This window comes from Cetorhinus maximus, unplaced genomic scaffold (genome assembly GCF_964194155.1).
Source record: "Cetorhinus maximus unplaced genomic scaffold, sCetMax3.hap1.1 HAP1_SCAFFOLD_680, whole genome shotgun sequence".
Classification (NCBI taxonomy): Eukaryota; Metazoa; Chordata; class Chondrichthyes; order Lamniformes; family Cetorhinidae; genus Cetorhinus; species Cetorhinus maximus.
The window spans coordinates 1-12340 of NW_027596622.1; the positions used below are offsets into that span (position 1 = coordinate 1).

Below are 12340 nucleotides of genomic sequence, written 5' to 3' on the forward strand. Positions count from 1 at the left end.
GGCCCTCCAAGCCTGTGCCAATCATATCGCCCGTCAGCTAAAACATTTTGCACTTCCGGGGTCCGTATCCCTCTATTCCCATCCTATTCATGTATTTGTCAAGCTGCCTCTTAAACACCACTATCGTACCTGCTTCCACCACCTCCTCTGGCAGCGAATTCCAGACACTCACTACCCTTTGCGTAGAAAACTTGCCCCACACATCTCCTCTATAGTTTCCTCCTCTCACCTTAAATCTATGTCCCCTAGTAATTGACTCTTTCACCCAGGGAAAAAGCTTCTGACTATCTCCTCTGTCCATGCCACTCATAATTTTGTAAACTTCGATCAAGTCGCCCCTCAATCTCCGTCGCTCTAGTGAGAACAATCCGAGTTTCTCCAACCTCTCCTCATAGCTAATAACCTCCAGACCAGGCAGCATCCTGGTAAACCTCCTCTGCACCCTCTCCAACGCCTCCATATCCTTCTGGTAATGTGGTGACCAGAATTGCACGCAATATTCCAAGTGTGGCCTAACCAAGGTTCTATACAGCTGCAGCATGACTTTCCAGCTTTTATACTCAATACCCCTGCCGATGAAGGCAAGCATGCCATATGCCTTCCTGACTACCTTATCCACCTGCGTTGCCACTTTCAGTGACCTGTACACCCAGATCCCTCTGCCCGTTGATGCACTAATGGTTCTGCCATTTACTGTGTAATTCCTGCCTGTATTAGACCTTCCAAAATGCATTACCTCGCATTTGTCCGGATTAAACTCCATCTGCCATTTCTCCGCCCAAGTCTCCAACCGATCTATGTCCCGTTGTATCCTTTGACAATCCTCTTCACTATCTGCAACTCCTCCAACCTTGGTCTCGTCTGCAAACTTACTAATTAGTCCAGTTACATTTTCCTCCAAATCATTTATGTATACTACAAACAGCAATGGTCCCAGCACTGATCCCTGTGGAACTCCACTAGTCACAGCTCTCCATTCAGAAAAGCACCCTTCCACTGCTACCCTCTGTCTTCTATGTATATCAGTACAGGTCTTTATCAGCCCTGACAATATTCCGGCAATGCTACTGAAGACTTGTGCTTTAGTAATTGCCACGCCCCTAGCCAAGCTGTTCCAGTACAGCTACAACACTGACATCTACCCGGCTATGTGGAAAATTGCCCGGATTTGTCCTGTACACAAAAAGCAGGAAAAATCCCATCTGGCCAATTACCGCCCCATCAGCCTACTCTTGGTCATCAGTAAAGTGATGGAAGGGGTCATCAACAGTGTTGCCAAGCAGCACTTGCTTAGCAATAACCTGCTCACTGATGCCCAGTTTGGACTCCGCCAGGGTCACTCAGCTCCTGACCTCATTACAGCCTTGGTTCAAACACGGATAAAAGAGCTGAACTCCAGAGGTGAGGTGAGATTGACTGCCCTTGACATCAAGGCTGTTTTTGACTGAGTGTGGCATCAAGGAGCCCTAGCAAAACTGGAGTTAATGGGAATCGGGAGAAAACCTTCCACTGGTTGGAGGCGTACCTAGCACAAAGGAAAATGGTTGTGGTTGTTGGAGGTCAGTCATCTTGGTTCAGGACATCAGTGCAGGAGTTCCTCAGCGTCGTGTCCTCGGCACAACCATCTTCAGCTGCTTCATCAATGACCTTCCTTCCATCATAAGGTCAGAAGTGGGGATGTTTGCTGATGGTTGAAGATACTGAAGCAGTCCATGTCCAAATGCAGCAAGACCTGGACAATATCCAGGCTTGGGCTGACAAGTGGCAAGTAACATTGGTGCCAGACAAGTGTCAGGCAATGACCATCTCCAACAAGAGAGAATCCAACCATCGCCCCTTGACATTCAATGGCATTGCCATCACTGAATCCCCCACTATTAACATCCTGAGGGTGCCATTGACCAGAAACTGAACTGGACTAGCTGTATAAATACTGTGGCTACAAGAGCTGACCACAGGCTAGGAATCCTGTGGAGAGTAACTCACCACCTGACTCCCCGAAGCCTGTCCACCACCTACAAGGCACAAGTCAGGAATGTGATGGAATACTCCCCACTTGCCTGGATGAGTGCAGCTGCCACAACACTCAAAAAGCTCAACACCATCCAGGACAGAGCAGCGCGCTGATTGGCACCCCATCCACAAACATTCGCTCCCTCCACCACCAACGCTCAGTAACAGCAGTGTGTATCATTTACAAGATACACTGCGGGAACTCACCAAGGCTCCTTAGACAGCACCTTCCAAACCCATGACCACTACCATCTAGAAGGACAAGGGCAGCAGATACATGGGAACACCAGCGCCTGGAAGTCCCCCTCCAAATCACGCACCATCCTGATTTGGAAACATATCACCTTTCCTTCGCTGTCGCTGGGTCAAAATCCTGAAACTCCCACTCTAAAAACACTGTGGGTGTACCTACACTACATGGACTGCAGTGGTTCAAGAAGACCAGAGGCTTGGCCGAGGGGCATGGAAGCTGAACCTGCAACTGCTGACCCCAGAGAACATTGAGGAGCTCAAGAGGGATTACAAAGGTTGGAGAACCGTGAAACCCCTCTTTGAGTCCCTGATACACTGGTGGGAAGCGATCAAGGGAAACATCAAGAGGTTTTTCATCCTCAAAGGCACCCAGAAAGCTAGAAAGGAACAGAGGGAAATGTCCCGACTCCAGAAAAACATGCAGGATCTGCTCCGGCTGCAGTCGATGGGGGTCGATGTCAAGGAGGAACTCCAAGAGGTGAAGAGCCAGCAAGCCTCGCCCTTTGCCTCGGAGGCCTCCAAGATCATCTTCCGGTCCAGAGTCCGTTACATGGAGCAGGATGAGACGTGCTCACGTTTCTTCTTCCAAAAGGTACACTCTGTGATCAGCAGCCCGAAGGAAGAAGACGGCTCAGTAAAGTCATCGCCCTCCGACATTTTGAGGATCAGCAAATCCTTTTATTCCGGATTGTATGACGTGAAGCCCACGGACAGCACGGCCTCCCAGTCCTTCCTGTCCTCTATCACGGAGGTCTTAGACGACAGTACACGGGAGAGCCTGGACAAACCGCTAATTCCTGATGAACTGACTAAGGCCCTTGAGTCCTTGGAGAAGAGTAAAACTCCCGGAAGCGACGGCTAGCCGGCGGAGTAGTATTCGGCTCTGTGGGACTTGATCGGCCCAGACCTGCTAGGAGTGTACGAGAGTATGCTCCTGGCCGGTAGTATGTCAGAATCCATGAGGAAAGGCATCATCACCCTCATCTACAAGCACAAGGGGGGAAGGGGAGGAAATTAGAAATTGGCGACCCATTTCACTGTTGAATGTGGACTATAAGATTCTGTCCAAGGTCATCGCCAATCGGGTCAAATCCGCTCTGGAATTGGTGATCCACCCTGACCAGACCTGCACTGTGCCGGGCAGGAAGATCTCTGACTGCCTCGCGCTGCTCAGGGATACGATTGCCTATGTGCAGGACAGGGGTGTGGACACCTGCCTCATCAGCTTGGATCAGGAGAAGGCCTTTGACAGATTATCGCACACCTACATGGTGGATGTGCTCTCCAAAATGGGGTTTGGGGAGGGAATTTGCAATTGGATCCAACTGCTCTACACTAACATTACTAGCGCACTCTCAATCAATGGGTGGGAATCTGATAGCTTTCCGATTAAATCTGGAGTCAGGCAGGGCTGTCCTCTCTCCCCTGTCCTGTTCGTGTGTTGCATAGTACCCTTTTCTGAGTCCATCAGGAAGGATCCGGGCATAAGAGGAGTGACGATCCCAGGCAGTGGAGGCACTCAGGTCAAAGCCTCCCTGTACATGGACGACGTCGCCGTCTTCTGCTCGGATCCGCTGTCGGTGCGCAGACTGATCCACATCTGCGACCAGTTCGAACTGGCCTCGGGTACCAAGGTAAATCGTGGCAAGAGTGAGGCCATGTTCTTTGGGAACTGGGCTGACCGATCCTTTGTCCCCTTCACTGTCAGGGCTGACGGCCTGAAGGTGCTGGGGATATGGTTCGGAGGGACCAGGGCATGCGTTAGAAACTGGAAGGAGCGAGTGTCTATGGTGAAAAGGAAACTGGGCATGTGGGAGCGAAGCTCCCTCTCCAGTGCGGATAAGAACCTGGTCATCAGGTGTGAGGCACTCTCGCTGTTGCTGTACGTGGCGCAGGTCTAGCCCATTCCACTCTCCTGCGTGGTGGCGATCACTCGAGCCATCTTCCGCTTTATCTGGAGGTCAAAAATGGATCGTGTCCGCATGGACGCGATGTACAAGCCTCTAGATAAAGGGGGAAAAAACGTGCCCAACATCGCCCTCATACCGATGGCCACCTTTGTGTGGCTGCATCAAGCGGTGTGTAGTCCCTCAGTATACAAACACCAAGTGTCACTATGTGCTGAGGTTCTACCTGTCCCCGGTGTTGCGAAGGATGGGTCTGGCCACGCTGCCGCGGAACGCTCCAAGTAGTTGGACCGTGCCCTACCACCTGTCCCTGGTGGAAAAATTTATGCAGAAAAACACCTTTGACCACAAGTCCATCAGGCAGTGGTCAGCACGTAACGTCTTAGAGGCCCTGAGGGAAAAGGAGAGGGTGGATCCTGTGGGATGGTTCCCCGAGCAGACTGTCAAAGTCATTTGGCAGAATGCCTCATCGCCAGAACTTTCCAACAAGCACCAAGACGTAGCTTGGCTGGTGGTGAGAAAGGCCCTCCCCGTCAGATCCTTCCTACACGTCAGGAGTCTCACCCCCTCTGCACGTTGCCCTCGAGGTGGCTGTGGTGGGGAAGAGACCGTTGTTCACCTCCTTGTGGATTGTGCCTTTGCAAAGAAGGTCTAGAGAGAGATGCAGTGGTTTCTGTCGAGGTTCATCCCGAGCAGTTCTGTGACACAGGACTCTGTGCTCTACGGGCTGTTCCCAGGGACACACACCGAGACAAACATCGACTGCAGCTGGAGGATCATCAACTCGGTGAAAGACGCGCTTTGGTCTGCCCGAAACTTGTTGGTCTTCCAGCGCAAAGAGTTGTCCCCGACCGAGTGTTGCGGACTGGCACAATCCAAAGTCCAGGACTACGTGCTGAGGGACGCACTAAAGCTTGGGGCAGTTGCCGCAAAGGCGCAATGGGGAAGGGCCGCTGTCTAAGACCTTTCTACCACAGCGCACCGAGGGGCTGGGAACTGTTTAAATCCCCTCGGCCTGTACAGCTCAAAATGAAAGGCTGTAAATGATTGTAATATTGTTTGTACTGATGCACCTGGTGATACATTTTGTAAAAGTTGAACCGGATTGTACCCTTGTAATGGTGTTTTTGAAATGGTTTGGAATGTGGTTGAAGATATTTTATGAATAAAGTTTATTTTTGCAAAAAAAAAAGTGTAGTAAAGGAACCACTTGAATATTGTATCTGGACTCCGAGTGTTGAAATTTTGTCCCAGAGTATTCCTCGGACCTTTCAATTGGTGCTGCGAGCAGGGCCCGAAGGATGCAGGACACCGACGGGGAAATGGGATGAGTCACAGTGTGAATTCATTTTTATTCATACTAAATCCGACTCCGTCCCGATCCAGGAAGTGTCAGGCACCCCGCGTATCAGAAACCTGGGCTCCAGGCAATAGTTCAAGGGGTGGTAAGGGTGGGGTAGTTTGCTTGTCTTATAGATTGTTATAATTACATCCGGTATTAGCCGCAAGTAACGAGTTCGGTCAGAAAGGATCCAGGGTAAGAACCGTACCGCTGACAACAACTATACCCCGACCGTCTTACCCAGAGATGGCCAGTGGTGACAAACTCGAGTGGGGACCAGAGGGATCCTTGACACAGCATTGAGCTGACAAAAATAAGAAATCGATAGGCAAAATGAGAAAGAACAATTGGAACCCATTTGACTCACCCGCTGATCAGAGAAAATGGTGGGATAATCAGAAAAAAGACAAAGATGATGAAGCCTGGATCCTAATGTTAAGACAACACATAGAGTTAAGTAAGAAAGTAAATCGAATGTTGGCCAACAAATCCCAAAATGAAGAGCTGGTCCAGGCAAAAAATCTCATGTCAGTTTCGGCAGCTTTACCACAGCCACCAGTAGCTGCACAATACGCAGATAATATAGATTGGAACGGGCTGGTGGAACAGGCGGCAGGATATGAGGAACAACGGGAAGCGGGTTGGGAATCACCACCACCATAACCCGTGGCCCCAATTAAGATAGAGCTTGTGCCCCCGGTGCCCGGACAACCAGGCAGACCAGGCACAGCAGCAAGCTGATTTCCGAGCCTTTAGAGCAGAAATGGCACAAGACTTAGGGCAAGCCCCATAAAACAAGAAAAGGGCGAGAGTGCCCATGAATATGGCAATCGGAAGTTTGAGGCATATTGTAACTACGGGGGTGTAGGTGCTGCGCTGAACCGAGACGATGTACAGTTTATGCAATTGTACAAGGATGGCCTTAGCCTGGCCCACCAGGCAATCCTAGACACCGGGCCCGGGCCCACCAGGCGATCCTAGACACCGGGCCCGGGCCCACCAGGCGATCCTAGACACCGGGCCCGGGCCCACCAGGCCATCCTAGACACTGGGCCCACCAGGCCATCCTAGACACCGGGCCCGGGCCCACCAGGCCATCCTAGACACCAGGCCCGGGCCCACCAGGCCATCCTAGACACCGGGCCCGGGCCCACCAGTCAATCCTAGACACCGGGCTAGTAGACAAGAACACATATGATCGAGGAAGATGGGCCACCGGGGTAGATAACCACATAGGGAAAACTAAGATAAAGGTGTCGGCAGTGAGGTTACAAACCCCACTGAAATGGTGGCCACTGCAGCAGCCGTTCCTAAACCCGAGGTGTGCTTTAATTGTAAAAACCCGAACATAAAATATTTACAGTGTTAGATGTAGCCAATGGATTTTGGTCGATACCACTGGACCAGGAATCCCAAGATAAATTCGCTTTCACAGTGGGAGGGAGACGGTGTACATGGGCGAGGCTCCCACAGGGATTCCACAACAGCCCCAACATCCTCCATCGGGTCACGAGTGAGAAGCTGAGTCCGTGCGACGTAGAGTCTAACAACAGTACAATCTTATAATATGCAGATGATATCCTAATAGCGTCAGAATCGGAAAGGGGCCACATCGGAGCTCTCCTGATAGCCATAAGGACACTGAAAAATGCTGGATTTAAGATAAACCCCTTTATGAGTGGATGACCGGGAGGGCGATGCGCTTGCCAGAGGGCAGAGCCACCGGAAGTGAGGATATGGGACCCATCAGAGATAAAATTAAAAATGATATTAAGCAATTGGATGGACAGCTAAAGGAATTACAACAGGAAGTGAAGGACCAACAGGCTATCAGGGATTTAGAAGAGAGGACAAAAGGGGGACCCCCGTCACCACCGGCTGAGGTCGGAGACATGGTGTTTGTTCAAATCACCCCTAGCCAACCAGGTTTTGCCCCAAAATGGACTGGACCGTACGGAATTATTCACGTGCCTGCGCCGATATGAAGGGAAAAGCTAGGTGGAAACACTGGTCACAACTGAAAAGGTATGATGTAAGTAAGAAAGACTAAATTACCAGGCAGTGGGAGGAAAACGGGCAACGAGCAGTCCGTACTGTGTTAGCCAAGTGGTTTAGGATTCATTCCCGATCTGGAGGACTGGCCATCTGAAAGAGAAAAGGGGGAATCCTCAACTACGGGGAGGGTCACCGTGGGCTGTGCACAAGGAGGGACGTAAAGGAGAAAGCTACAGTGTGTGAGAGATACAGTGTGTGAGAGATTTTTCGCAATTTACCTTCACACCCCAGGAGAACAACAACTGGGGTCACTGTCCCGGGGAGGAAGACTTGGGAATGACAGATACCTGGCATTGGATCTTGAGGGCCAAACACGGAGAGTTGACTGCAACGGCGGACCCCCGGACCGACACCACCCTGCTATCACAGGACACGACGACACCACAGAGACTATCTTGCCCAGACATGACCCCTGGGCCACAGAATGGACTGGTACTGTATACGGACGATGAACTCTTGTATGATAATGTTAAACATGAAATTGTACAGGTAATTGTGAACCTGGCAGGTATGCAACTGCCTGAGTATTGCAGTAACCAAGCGCCCCTACGAAAACTGTACAAATTACTGAGTAAGGCTGTGATTAATCAGCCGGCCGACGCCACGGGTGCCACTAGATTCAGGGGACATCCTGCTTTCCACCGCCAGAAGAGAGAGTTAGTTAACAATGTACTGACAGGGGTGAACACAGGGACTTCCCTGGTAAACTCTCTCGACATTCAAGGAATCAACTCCGAGGTCACGAATCTTAAAGGGATCATGAGGCAGCTTGCTCATAAGAGTAGCGAGGGGTGGTGAAACGGCAGCGGCCCTAGGGGGCAAGAGTGTGGCATCTGTATTGGAAAGCGTACACGTTATAGAGACCCATGCTAAAGCCACCAGCCAATTAATAGAAAGGGAGGAACGACAAGAGGGCAGCACCTAAAAAAGCCAGCTTACGGCCAGTGGCTGATCGGGCAATTAAGACAAAATCTGGGCCAGATCCAAAGTGGGGAGGTACCGGGTTGGATCAACAGTGCCCGGTTGTGGGGGATGGCCAAGAACCCAGGCGTCATCGACGCATGTACATTGAAAGGAGTGACCAGGGTGTATGCGGTGATTCAGAAGTGCACCTCAAACCAAATGAACGTGTTAGGTATGGGCAATCCCCTCAGTCACAGCAGACACGGGCCCACACCCTCAGTACCGAGTGGAGAACATTGGGTTAATCCGAGACAATGACTCCCTCCGGTACTACCCCATAGATATGCATGCCATACGCAAGAATGAGGGCATACACAGGGTATCACTGAGCGGCTGCAGATGGAAAGGTAGCCTCACAATTTGCTCCCATCCAGTTGGAACGGGGGGTGGTGCTGGACAAATGCGGGTACAACCGAACGGAGGGTTGTATATTAGAAATTACCCACAGAGAAAACCATCACACCCGCTCAGGATACAAGGGAACCCCGGCTCCCAGTTACTATCAGACACAGCGTGAATAATGTACGTCCAACAAAGGGGTCAGGTCTCAGTCAACGCCTCCGACACACTCCACCATGCCCTGGAACACTATGAGGAACCTAAGCAGGCCCCAATTCCCCACCTTCCCGAAAGTCTGACAAAGTTTAAAGGTGACTTACGAAAGGTGAGGAATCAGCATTACGTGTTACAGGCGGTGTTTAAAAGGCTAATCAATGATACGGAAGAGCACTTGAGAGATCCGACGGTGGGAGCAAGTGTGGGAATGGGGGCTGAATGTGGACATACACCCCTGGATAAGAATAAGCTCTCATATACTCGTCGCAGTGCAGCTAGTGTTAGCATTGTTTAACTCTAATTCTTTCAATGTCTTCTCCAGACAATCCAAAAAGTACCAGGGGACCATGAGTGGCGTACTGAGAGGCTGCAAGGAGACATTTGCGTTACATTATGGGACCAGCAACACTCACACACACACAGATTACACAATCCACACTGACATCACTAAAAATCACAGACGGAATCTCAGTAACAATCCACATGCTTTGCACAGTCTTGTGTTGGGGGTTTAGTGTTTGATATTTCAAACTGCAGTGACATTCCCGACAAGATGAGTTAAAGTTTTAACATTAACCAGAAAATGGCTGAAACATTGTTTTCCTGGGGTGAACACATCAAAGGACAGGAAGAATCAGAAAGTTGTCCTGCCCTGGGATTAACATATCAATGGACAGGCCTCCTGGGGAGCAGATTGAGAGACATCCCAACATGCCAGGGGTGGAGTCTGCAAACTGCTCGTTCAGGATATACCTGGCTAGGAACCCAATCCGAAAACCGCCTCCAGAGTGCGGAGCTAGTCCCCACTCTGGCTTAATGTGCGTGTGTGTTCCCTCTGTCTCAATCTGCTTTATAACTCTTTGACTTGTTTGTATTTGGATGTTGCTGAGTTGTAACTGAGAGTGATTCATTGGCTCTTGCGTTATTTTGTTTGAAAATGTTCTTTGCTCTCTGTTTTAATGGAATTAATTTTCTCCCCCACCCCTCAAAGAATTTTTATTTTGAAACCTGCAATCTGAAGATCCAGACTGGGACAAGGACTCTTCTTCTTCAGGAGTTTCCTGAGACCTTCTCCAAGGCCGTGCTCCATGGGCCCACGTGAGTTTGTGTCCGTTTCTTACCCCGAGATTTCAATTCCTCTCCGGGACCCTGGTTTTCGGTGGCTCCGGTTAACCAGTTCCTGTTGGACTGTGGGCCTGGAGTTTCAAAAAGAAAATCTTGGGGTTAAAGTAGCCTAGCCTTGCAATCTAAAACTTACATGTTAGCCTCCAGTGTGTGAGGAACAGGAGCCCCACAAGAGGAAATGAAAAGTCCTAAAGTGAAGCTGCCTAAAATCTTGTTATAATTCAGGGATAATGCGTGTAATTTGGGCTGCGCGATCATTCTGACGGTTAAACGGGATTCCCGGTGGTCATTTTACTGAGGGTTTAGGTTTCTATCTGCCTTTCTCCAGTTTTCTTTCTGTTTATTTCTTCGCTTTGCGCTATTTAAGCCTTCAAGGAATAATCACAGGTGAATTGATGGACCCACAGCAGGGGAAGTGAGCTGCAGAAGGGGCAGGGAAAGACTTTACACATGGGGAGAGGAGGCAGGAGTTTCAGAAGGTAGGAGTCACACAGGGGGCTGATTAAGGGGGAGATTATACAGAGGAGGTGGGAGGCTGCTGTTCGTTTCGGAGGGGGGTAATTTGAATGAACATGGGGACAGGGTGCTTGTTCATGTTTGAAATAGTGAGGGGTCGCTGCTACATGTTTAAAATGGTGAATGCATATGAGTTAATAGCTGACTGATATGAGTTTGTATTTATACAGACGTCCAGAGAGATAGGGGGTGGGGCGGTGCTGGGAGTGTGGGGACTGTTGTGATGGTGGGTTGGGTGTTAGATGGGGGTTGTTTGAGAGAGATTTTTGAGTGGGCAAACGCGGGGTTAAAAATGGCGCGAGTAATTTGGCGGCCACAAAACAAACGGTCTGGCGAAAATGATGCAGAGATGGAATAATTGCCGGCTGATAATGACAGGGAGGAAAAGAATGGGGGTTGGATAATATTTGCGAGGAGGAAAGAAAAAACTAAATAACCAGTCCAGTATAGATTTTGAAGAGCACACATTGGGGGTTATATATTTCTTTTTTCAGAAAAGGTTGCTGACAGGAAATAGAAGAGAAAATGAAAGATATGATGAAATCTATTTTTTGAATTGTGAATCAGGGGAGAGCGCGAACGCAGTCCCCCACTACCACAAATTTTGCAGTCGAGTATCCCGCATTTGGGGACATCGCAGGCGTTAGCACACCCGAAGTGCAATGGGCTAGCCTCGTCCTGGGAGAACCTTTTTTTTCTTTTTTTTGCAAAAATATACTTTATTCATAAAATATCTTCAATCACATTCCAAACCATTTCAATAACAACATTACAAGGGTACAATCCAGGTTAAACTTTTACAAAATGTATCACCAGGTGCATCAGTACAAACAATATTACAATCATTTACAGCCTTTCATTTTGAGCTGTACAGCCCGAGGGGATTTAAACAGTTCCCAGTCCCTCGGTGCGCTGTGGTAGAAAGGTCTTAGACAGCGACCCTTCCCCATTGCGCCTTTGCGGCAGCTGCTCCAAGATTTAGTGCATCCCACAACACGTAGTCCTGGACTTTGGATTGTGCCAGTCCGCAACAATCGGTTGGGGACAACTCTTTGTGCTGGAAGACCAACAAGTTTCGGGCAGACCAAAGCGCCTCTTTCACCGAGTTGATGATCCTCCAGCTGCAGTTGATGTTTGTCTCGGTGTGTGTCCCTGGGAACAGCCCGTAGAGCACAGAGTCCCGTGTCACAGAACTGCTCGGGATGAACCTCAACAGCAACCACTGCATCTCTCTCCAGACTTTCTTTGCAAAGGCACAATCCACAAGGAGGTGAACAACGGTCTCTTCCCCACCACAGCCACCTCGAGGGCAACGTGCAGAGGGGGTGAGCTTCCTGACGTGTAGGAAGGATCTGACGGGGAGGGCCTTTCTCACCACCAGCCAAGCTACGTCTTGGTGCTTGTTGGAAAGTTCTGGCGATGAGGCATTCTGCCAAATGACTTTGACAGTCTGCTCGGGGAACCATCCCACAGGGTCCACCCTCTCCTTTTCCCTCAGGGCCTCTAGGACGTTACGTGCTGACCACTGCCTGATGGACTTGTGGTCAAAGGTGTTTTTCTGCATAAATTTTTCCACGAGGGACAGGTGGTAGGGCACGGTCCAACTACTTGG

At 49.9% G+C, this 12340-nt stretch overlaps 1 pseudogene; it reads right to left on the minus strand.

Annotated features, from left to right (window-relative positions):
• Positions 1–11292: 11292 nt before the first annotated feature.
• Positions 11293–11444, minus strand: LOC144674484 (U1 spliceosomal RNA; annotated as a pseudogene).
• Between the last annotated feature and the right edge of the window lie 896 nt (positions 11445–12340).